Source organism: Adiantum capillus-veneris, chromosome 22 (assembly GCF_014529385.1).
Source record: "Adiantum capillus-veneris isolate H3 chromosome 22, ASM1452938v2, whole genome shotgun sequence".
Classification (NCBI taxonomy): Eukaryota; Viridiplantae; Streptophyta; class Polypodiopsida; order Polypodiales; family Pteridaceae; genus Adiantum; species Adiantum capillus-veneris.
In genome coordinates this window covers 21,870,559-21,880,897 of record NC_140952.1, presented here as the reverse complement: position 1 = coordinate 21,880,897, position 10,339 = coordinate 21,870,559, and positions in this window count along the sequence as shown.

Here is a 10,339-nt window from a genome sequence, read left to right as displayed (position 1 = left end):
ATACACATCAATTACATGATTGCATACTCATATACCATCAATTCCATCACTTTATATTCATGCACACACTCAAGATTCGGTGCACACACACTTGAATTTTTTGACAGTTTTTTCACTCTTTCGTGCATTACACACACAATGATTTTTATGCACACACATGAATTCTTGATGAGAATTAAGCATTATTTTGATACACACAAGGTTCATTAGTCAAAAATTGACCATCAATTTCATTCCAATTGAATCAAATTAGGTGCAAAGTGTAGGTCAATTGATTTACACACCTAATTTTAGCAAATATTTAGCACACATTGAACCACATTAATCAATCAAGAATTGACATGAGCAAGTGAGTGCACTTACATCGTAATCACACTCCAAGCTATTCCTTTTCTCCACACAAAGACGCATCATTGCACACACAAGTGTGTGCACCATCAAATCGGCTCCAAAATTGACCATTGTAGGCCAATAATCAAACACTCAAACCATAAAACTAGGCCTAAATTAACACAATTAACTTGATTAGAGTGACGATTCCACCTCTTACAAGGGGATTGAACATACATTACACTTCAAATGTTAGTGGTTAGGTTAGCGAAGTTAGTAAAAAATTAGCATGAAATCAATACAATTAGCATGAAAATGAAGCTAAATTAGTAAGGGTTAGTATGAAATTAGTGAAATTGGGGGTTTGGGGTATTCATAACTCAACAATTAGCTTCAATTTTTTGCATAACATCATCAAATCAAACCAAAACTGAGTTACACACACTTAAAAACCGAGAAATTAGTAGTAAAATTACTCTATTCTAAACATCATGTATTCACTAGCTTAGGTTATCGATCCTCGACAACGGTGCCAAATGTTGGGAGGCGTTGTAGCAATGAGCTAATTGCAACCCACATAGAATTATCAATCCGTGGATCGGCAACTCGGCTAGGGCATGGAAGCATGAGCATCGGATGAATAAAAATAGAGGATTCAAGAGAATACCTCACCAATGTAAGTAGAGATTAGCCATGGCAAGACTAACTCTAATCATTCTCTAATCACTAATCTATCAACTTCTATACACATCAAGTCCACCAAATCTGACTTGCCAATCTTATGGAGTCACAAGAACACAGTCAGCACAAGCATCCATGATCAAAGCACACACTAATTGCATTGAAGTTGGCTTTCCCTATCATCACATGCCAACCAAGGTACTCTAATCACATCAAAGATAAGACTAATGAGTAAAATAGATATTAGATTAGTCAAGCTTCTCTAATTACAATGGATTAGTACTAGCCTCTTAAGCATGGACATTAAGCTCAAGGCTACGCCATCCATAGAGTGAACACTCAAGAGAGAGAGAGAGAGCTCTCAAAAGTGGATCATCAAGAGTGGATACTCACGAATGAAGCCTCCTCGAATTAAGGGTTCCTTTTAAAGGCTTTCACCACAATCCCTTCTACTATGGGTTGAAGCTTGAGCCCTCTAACTAGCATATACAACTTTGGAACTCCAAGTGAGCCCAAGACTTATACAAAGTGAGTTGGAAATATTATGCACAACCATAGCATATCTCCCGCTTGATGCATAACCGGTGCACACCTATCACCCATAAACGGATGGCCAAAGTGAGATAGTCAATCTTACGATACGTGATCTACTAAAGACTTATGTTAGAGAAGTAGATCAACACTCTTAATGGAAAAAGTACTTACCTTTTGTAGAGTATGCATACAATAATACTATACATACTTCTATTGAAAAGCACCTTTTGAAATAATTGAGGGAAGACCTAAGAGTCCCTTGCTACTTAAAGTATATGGGAAGATCTTTGCTTCCAATGAGTATAGTCGTGACCTATAAGAATCTTTTCAAAAGATTAAGGAGGCTATATCTATCTTTCAACAAAGGCAAAAAGCTATTACTGACAAGCACAGAAGGGCCTTAACATTTAAAGAAAATGATTGGGTTTTACTTAAGTTTCCTAAGGCTCGATTGAAGCAAACGACATGCAAAAATCCTACGGGCCATCAAAAGTATTATGCTAAGCTAACAAAAAGATAATATGGTCCTTTCCAAATCTTGAAGTCCATCAATGAGATGGATTCACTACAAGAGGTACTTCACATTAGCGACGCTCGCAGTGCGACGCTGAAAAGTGAAAATCCACGGTGTCGCTATAGGCATTGCTATTTTCTTTGTTGCATAGCGACACCTATAGCGACGCCCATAGCGACGCTCATAGCAACACCAACAGGTGTAAAAAATAAATCGAGAGCGCTAGAAACTTAGATATCAGATCTGAGTTTTTGGCACTCAAGCGAAAGAGGTAACCCCCCCCCCCCCCCCCACACACACACACATAGGAGAGGAAGGAGAGCCAGGTATGCTCCTTCCCTCTCCTCTCTCTCATGTTCCCTTCCCCTCTTTCTTTCTCTCTCCCTCTCTCTCTCTCTCTCACACACACACACACATTGTGTCTGAGAGAGAGAGAGAGAGAGAGAGAGAGAGAGAGAGAGAATGAGAGAGAGAGAGATATAAAACAAAGAGAGAGAGAGAGAGAGAGAGAGAGAGAGAGAGAGAGAGAGAGGAGAAAACAAAAAGAAAGAGAAAGAGGGAGAAAGAGAGAGAGAATAAAAAACCAAAGACAAAGGTAAGGGGAGAAAACAAAGAGAGAGAGATAGATAAAAAAAGTAGAGAAAATATGAAACAAAATGTTATATTAAGATTTAGGGTTAGGTTAGATTCAAAATTACATTTAATTAAAATTAGGTTAGGTTAAGATCTAAGATTAAGTTAGATTACATTTAACTTATATTTAAAAGTTATGCTAAATTTAAAATTAGGTTAGACTTAAGATTAGGTTAAGAGTTTAAATTAGATTTAAGATTAGGTTAGATTACATTTAAATTTATGTTTATGTTGAGTTTAAAATTAGGTTAGATTTAGATTTATGCAAAATTACGTTAGATTTAAAATTAGGGCAAGATTTAAGATTAGCTAGCTAGGTTAGATTTAAGTTAGATTACATTTAGGTTTAGGATTTAAGATTGGATTAAATTTAGGTTTATGTTGAGTTTAAGATCAGATTAGATTTAAATTTAAAGTTAAGACAAGATTTAAGATTAACTAGATTAGATTTAGATTTAAGTTAGATTAGATCTAGATTTAAGCTAGATTACATTTAGGTTTAGGTTAGACTTAAGATTAGATTAAATTTAGGTTTATTTTGAGTTTAAGATTAGATTAGATGTAGATTTATGTTTGATTTAAGATTAGATTAGATTTAGGTTAGATTTTAGTGCATATCAATGAAGGCTTTGCCGAAAGAGCAAACACTAGTTACACAATAATATGTATATTCCCATCAGAATCTGACACCTATTAACTCACACACTAACCATATTCAATTAGCCGCAAATCACCATTTGTTCAATTATGTTAGATTTAAGATTAGATTTTGGATTTAGTTTCTATATTAAAGTCTACCTTCGGGATTACGGTAAAAAAATTAGAGTTAGGCGAATGGTGATCCATCTCTTCCTCTCTACAGATGCGACCTTAAGTTGAAAAGCTTTCAACGGCATGATACTCGAATTGGAGGCCAACATGTAATGTACTAAGTTATCCCTCGAACAAAAATCTGCTGTGAAGAGATGTTAAGATGCTGTGAATTGCTACAACTAGAGAAGAGGCAAAGGGGTTTTGTCCACTACATGCACTATCATGTAGACGTGGGTGTGTAGATTTCTCCTACCTACAAATATAAGCATTGACCAATAAAGACGAGATTATAACCCGATGGTTCTGATCTCCGTGCACCTCTGGACCGAGGTGTGCGGGGATTGGACATGACTAGAGAATGTGAGGTAGTTACAGTGTCAACACACACACACAAACACACACACACACACACACACACACACACACATAGAGAGAGAGAGAGAGAGAGAGAGAGAGAGAGAGAGAGAGAAGAGACGGAGAATGCCAATAGAAGATAAATTTATGTACAGGTTATAAGATTTGTACCTTCATTATGAGTAGTGACGAGGATGTGGGGCCGTCCAACCGAAACACCTATCTCTCAACAAGGATCTTATGTCCTTGTAATCAATGCAAGCATGCTGTACGACGGACAAGACGCATTTCTTTGCAGAACGTTCGCAAATTTGGCAAGTTTGATCCATATATTATAAATCGAGTTGTTGCCAATTATAATTCGTCGGACTTTGACGCTGGCCAACATGCAGCAATCTTGCAACCCAATAGACGTGTTCGCAGGCGCTTTGGTCAAGCAACATACTTGAGGCCACAAGATGTAGCCTCTGAAATCTCGGAGGATGATCATGCAGACCACATTCCCAACGAGGCAATGCTTGAGCCCGAGATCGATGAAATGAACGAGACGATCATGGATTCAGAAAGGCTTATCTATGATGATATGAAAAGTGAAGCCGATACACCATTGTATGATGGAGCACGTGTGTCTAGATTGAAGGCGCTCTTGATTCTTCTCAACATGCAGGCAAAGTTTGGATGGAGTGACACTAGCATCATAGTGCTTTTCAGGTGATCTATTACAATGTGTTTACTTTAATAAAAAAATCTAGATGTATAATGATATGATAGATTACTTACACAAGTGCACCACATTTTTTTTGTTGTGTAGATTGCTCAAAGAGCATATACTACCCGCTCATAATGTGATGGCAGATTCTAGAGAGGAAGCAAGAAAGATCTTGCAAAACTTGAGGATGGATTACAATTTGATTCACGCTTGTCCTAACGACTGCATTCTTTTCAGAGGGGAATACATAGACATGGAGAAGTTTCCGAAATGTGATTCCGAGAGATATTAAGTAGATCTCCACGGAACAAAAATTCCACAAAAGGTTTTACGACATTTTTCTCTGCTTCCTTACATCAAGCATTTCTTCGAATGAAAGTCCATGGCTGCCCTAGCATCATGGCATGAGGAGAATAAATCTTCGGATGGTGTGCTACGGATTCCTACAGATTGCGCAGCCTGGAAACATATAGACGAAACATGGCTGGATTTTGCCAGGGAAGCTCAAAATTTGCACCTAGGCTTGGCTATGGATGGCATAAATCCATTTGTCAGAGATCACCATCTTACAGTGTATGGACAATTGTCATCGTCAACTACAACATTCCCCCGTGGTTGACTACCAAGAAGGGGCACCTGTGGCTAAGCTTGATTGTGCACGGGCGGTATAAAGTGAAGGATATGGATGTTTATCTTCGTCCACTATTGGAAGAGCTACAACAATTGTGGATTGGCATAGAAGTGGTGGATATGAGCCGACACACAGGTCGACAAAATGCTTTGATGAGAGGTATTCTAATGTGGACCACGCATGACTATCCCGGACTAACAGAATGCTCAGGTGATTTACACTCAAACTCAAACACTATAATTCTTGGTTCTTCTCAAGATTATCTATTGTCATGTGTATACATGCAAGGCTGCAAACAAGCGGATACAGAGCATGTGTCACATGTGGACCTAGACTTAATGCACGTCGGGTGCCTTTATTGAAGAAGCAAACCTACGAAGGTCATTAAGTGTATCTTCCAGAGAATCATGTGTTACGCGATCGCTTCTTGGGAAGAGAGCCACTGAGGATATCTGCACAAGCATGGTTAGAGCAAAAGGAGATGTGTGATGATGGTTTGCCCCCAGGGATGAAGAGACTCTCTCTATGGTATGAGCTACCATATTGGCCCAGACTCATGATCAATTACTTGCTTGATCCAATGCACATATTCAAGAATGTGGGTAATCTGCTGTGGGACCATCTGACCGCAAGAAAGATACTTTGATAGCCAGGGTTGACCTTAGAAATGTGGATCGTATGGAGAAATATTGGCCGTAGACAGCATCCGATGGATCGATAAAACTCCCTAAAGAGCCATGGATTTTGATAATAGCCTAAGAGCGCAAAGTAAAAGAGACCATTCGATCTGTGCAGACCCCCACTGGCGTAATGCACTCGCTCCAAACGTGTTTCACTAAAGAAGGAAAGCTTACCGGTTTGAAGTCACATGGCTGGCATAAAATGTGTCAGGTATGTTTGAAGTGGAATATATCATAGTGGGAATTGTGTAACAAATTTGTGTGTGGACTTTAATATCATTGCTAGACGTGTTTTGTAGTTTATTTTACTGGTGGCCATTGAGGGATGTTTGTCTCCTGATGTCCATAACACAATCTACAAACTTGCGAAGTTGGTGCAGTGGATCTCACAAAAGGAGATCAATGTAGACTCCATACCATTCGCCAAACTAAACGCTGTGGAGGTTGTATGCATGTTTGAGAAACACTTTCCTACTACCATGCTAACCATTCAGGTGCATCTTCTTGTTCACATAGTTGATGAGGTGGAAATAGCTGGCATAGTACATTCCAAATGGATGTTCTTTTCATAACGTTTCATGAAAACACTCAAGGGATATGTGCGTCAAAAGGCATGTCCGGAGGGTAGCATATGGCAGAAGGTTGGCTGGTATCAAAGTCCCTAGTTTACATTGGAGAGTGGATTTGATAAAGCCCGGGACACGCTATGGCGAACTATAGATGATGAGCGCATATCTGAAATTGTCATGTGCAATCTCGGTGTTGAGAAGAAGACAACGAAAGATCTAGAGGCTAAAATCAATCGAACTTTGCATGCTTCACAATCCAGTGATGCAAAAGTGGATTTCACAATACGAGGATGCAAAGCAAGAACGACAGAGGGCACAGATCGAGTGGAGACGGGGAAGACGACCACCGATGCATTATCCGGCGGGTCTGGAGAGCCTACAACCATTCATGAGCTGTGTTGCATTTATACGCCCGTATAACAAAAATTATACGTATAAAACATCAATATACGCCGTATCTCCGAATAATTACCGAATAGCCGTATAAAACATTTTTCGATCGATATATTTTCGATCGAAAAGTATTTCGATCGAAAAATATATCGATCGAAAAAAAGTATATATATACAATGTGGCCGTATTCGATCGAAAAGCATTGTGGACTTTCTTGGAGTTTGGAGAGCTTGGAGCTTCTGAGAGTTTGCCAGATAGAGACAGTGTCTTTGATTTACAGCGGTTTTCAGGTATATTTTTTAAATTTTCAATAAATATTAACTTTTTTTTTGTGTTGTGCCAGACTTGTGTGATGCAGTAGTTTTGGCTCTCACCACAAAGTTGGCTTGCAGGTCGTAGTCCACTTCGTGGTGTGTAGCCATATGGCTCACTCCAGAGGTGTATAGAATATAGTTTTCTTTCCCGTGGTGTGTAGTTATATAACTCACTCTAGGGAAGGCTTAGGGTAAATTTAGATTCTCACTCGTATGGTGTAGTAGTATATCTCTCACCATAGAGATGAGTTAGGATTAGAGGTCGACTCGTGGAGTGTAGTAGGCATGATGCTACACCTCTCACTTCAGAGTGGCCTATAAAATTTAAAATCTTAAAGTAAATCATTATTGATTATTCTACATAGAAGCACAAAAATTAACGTTCGTCATTTTAAGAGTGTAGAGATGCATACTTTATGCCCTCTTCATCTTAATACGACTTTCATTATTTTTGTGCTTCTATTTCTGTAGTAACATCATTGTTCATCAGTAGATGACTTGGTGTTACTTTGAACGTAGATATATACAACAATTGATTTACATTTGAGATTGTTGAGCTGTTTGCTGATGGTTGTGTTGTGCGTGCCACACACTCCATTAGAAATAGCTTATAAAATTTACAATTTTAGATTAAGTTTTTTTGTCATATGTGTTACATAGAAACACAAGCGTTACCACTCATTATATTAAGAGTGAAGAGATGCATATTTTCATGCCCTCTTCATCTTAATGTGACATACTGGTTACTCGTGTGTTTCATATTCCAAAAGAACATCATTTTTCATCATTAAATGACTTGGTGTTGTTTTGGACGTAAACACATACGATAGGTAACTTACATCTGCAATTGTTAATTTATCCGCTGATAGTTGTGTTGTGAGTTCCACACACTTTATCAGGGATTATATTGACAAAAACTATCAATCTATTTTACAACAGCATCCAGGACTTGTGCTGAGAATATCTCACACTAGCTGAGCTGTTCACATATACGATTTTCCAACCCTTTAGATGTAATTTCTTTGATCATCTCACACTTCTGCACATAGCAGGGTCCAGTTCTTGTGCTGAGAGCATCTCACACTCCTGGCCTGTTTCTCTCTCTCTCTCTCTCTCTCTAAATTAATTTTCATGGTCGATTCGCACGATGTGGTTTGTAATCATAAGATTTTCTCTTTAATTTGTAATAATTTAGTATTGTTTAATAAATTTGAATCATCATTTAATATATATATAGGGTTAACACTCATTATATAATAACTATGTTACTAAGGAGTACAATCATTTCGTAAGATTATTAATTTATAATTTTGTCATACAGATATGGCAGACATGAAGCTAGCAAAACATCAACGAAAGTTCGTCTCCGAAGTGATTGTGAGACACTTCCATTACTCGTCAGAGGCAGAGATTAGGCGTTGTTTAAACCCTGTCGCTCCGGAGCATTTTTATCAGCTTACAGAGACTCTAACCAAGTCTGTGTTTGAGTAGCTCCAGGCAGAGTTTGCACCACCTATTTTTGACATAGCCCTCCTGACATTAGGTGCTTTAGTAAACATGGTCAAACAAACCATTGGATAGATCATGAAAACCTTTCAAGAATTGAAAAATCCAGCAATTACTTCCTTGCCAAACATAGCTAAGCGCATACATCTTGTGCAACAGCTTTACATGGAGTTCAAGAGCAAGGAAAAGTTAAAAAGAGCAGCAAAGCGTGCAAGAGTGGAAGCCAGCTCTTCTGAAGTTGCTGTTGAACCAGAAATCATTCTTAGAACAGAGCCTGCAACGTCATCCGTTGCTACATTAGACCTCTCTCAACTACCACGTATTTTACACCTTTTACCTGACACAACCGTCTTCAATATCCAAGCTCCACAGCTAGGAGAGTGAAGATGGGCACATGTGAAGCGTGTGGGTGTCACACATCCCGCTTTCAAAGATCAAGTGTATGCTGCAAAAGTGTTCAAAGTACACTTACATGGGCCCACCATGGAGCAACAGGTCAAAGACGAAGCAACAATTTTGGATATTTCACATCGAGGTATTATCTACCCTCTTGCCATGGTGCACCACGTGGAGCGACCAATGCTCATTTCACGATTTTGGAATGGCGGCCATGTGGAGAAATGGATCAAAGAATGCACTGCAGACGGCAGCCAACCTGTCATCCGCGATTATGTACTCACTGCAGGAACAATAGAGCTATTCCAGGAGAATATTTTGCAGATCATCAATGCTCTCCTCCAAACTCTAAAGTATATACATTCGCATAACTACCTCCACAATGGTCTACACTCTCGGAATATGATGTTGCATTTTGGCGAAAAAGGTGTTTATGCCGGCATTGTGGATTGGGGTTCATGCACCAAAACAAATACCACAGCCGGTTTTCCTCCTCTACGCGATATGCAGATAGAAACTAGAAAACAATATGAGAGAGATTATCCATGGGCAGCCCCCGAATGTATATCTAGAAATCCTCCCTCCTGGACCAAAGCTATGGATATTTATTCCATGTGTCATACATGTAAACGCATTTTAAAGTGCTTACTCGAGCCCCAAGAACAAAGCAAGAGACATTTTTTGAGTAATGTACTTGCTCATCTTGAAACCGGCAAGCGCCTAAACCCCAAAACCCGGCCTAACGCTTTTGACCTCTCCTTATGTTTAAATGGTGCCCATAGAGTGGGTTACAACATTGTAATGACATCTGGCTTACGACCAGCTGATGATTAATGAAAACACAAGTCTCATGATTTCATCATTGTTTTACTTTTGGTGTCAGATTTAATTGTATGTTTAATTGAACAAAATATCTATGTTTGTCATTTGATATACTGTTCAATGTCAAATTAATTGAATGGGTATTTAAAAGTAATGACATGTTCACCTAATATGCAGATATGGAAGAAGAACTCAACGACGCTGAAGCTCATGCAATTTTTAAAGAAGAACAAGTTAGATGTGGACAAGCAAATCTTTCTCCTATTGCGAACATTGAAGAAGATGAATCTGAGCTGCAGGGCGAACCACTAACCCTTAAAGAGTGCAAAAAGCTTTGCCCTAATCACTTTGTACGTCATCAACTATTTCAAATAAGTGGCAATGCAAAAGATACAGCTCCGTTAAATCTCTCTGATTTGCAGCATAAAGGACTGGCACGTGTATTGCTGCAAAGGTTTAT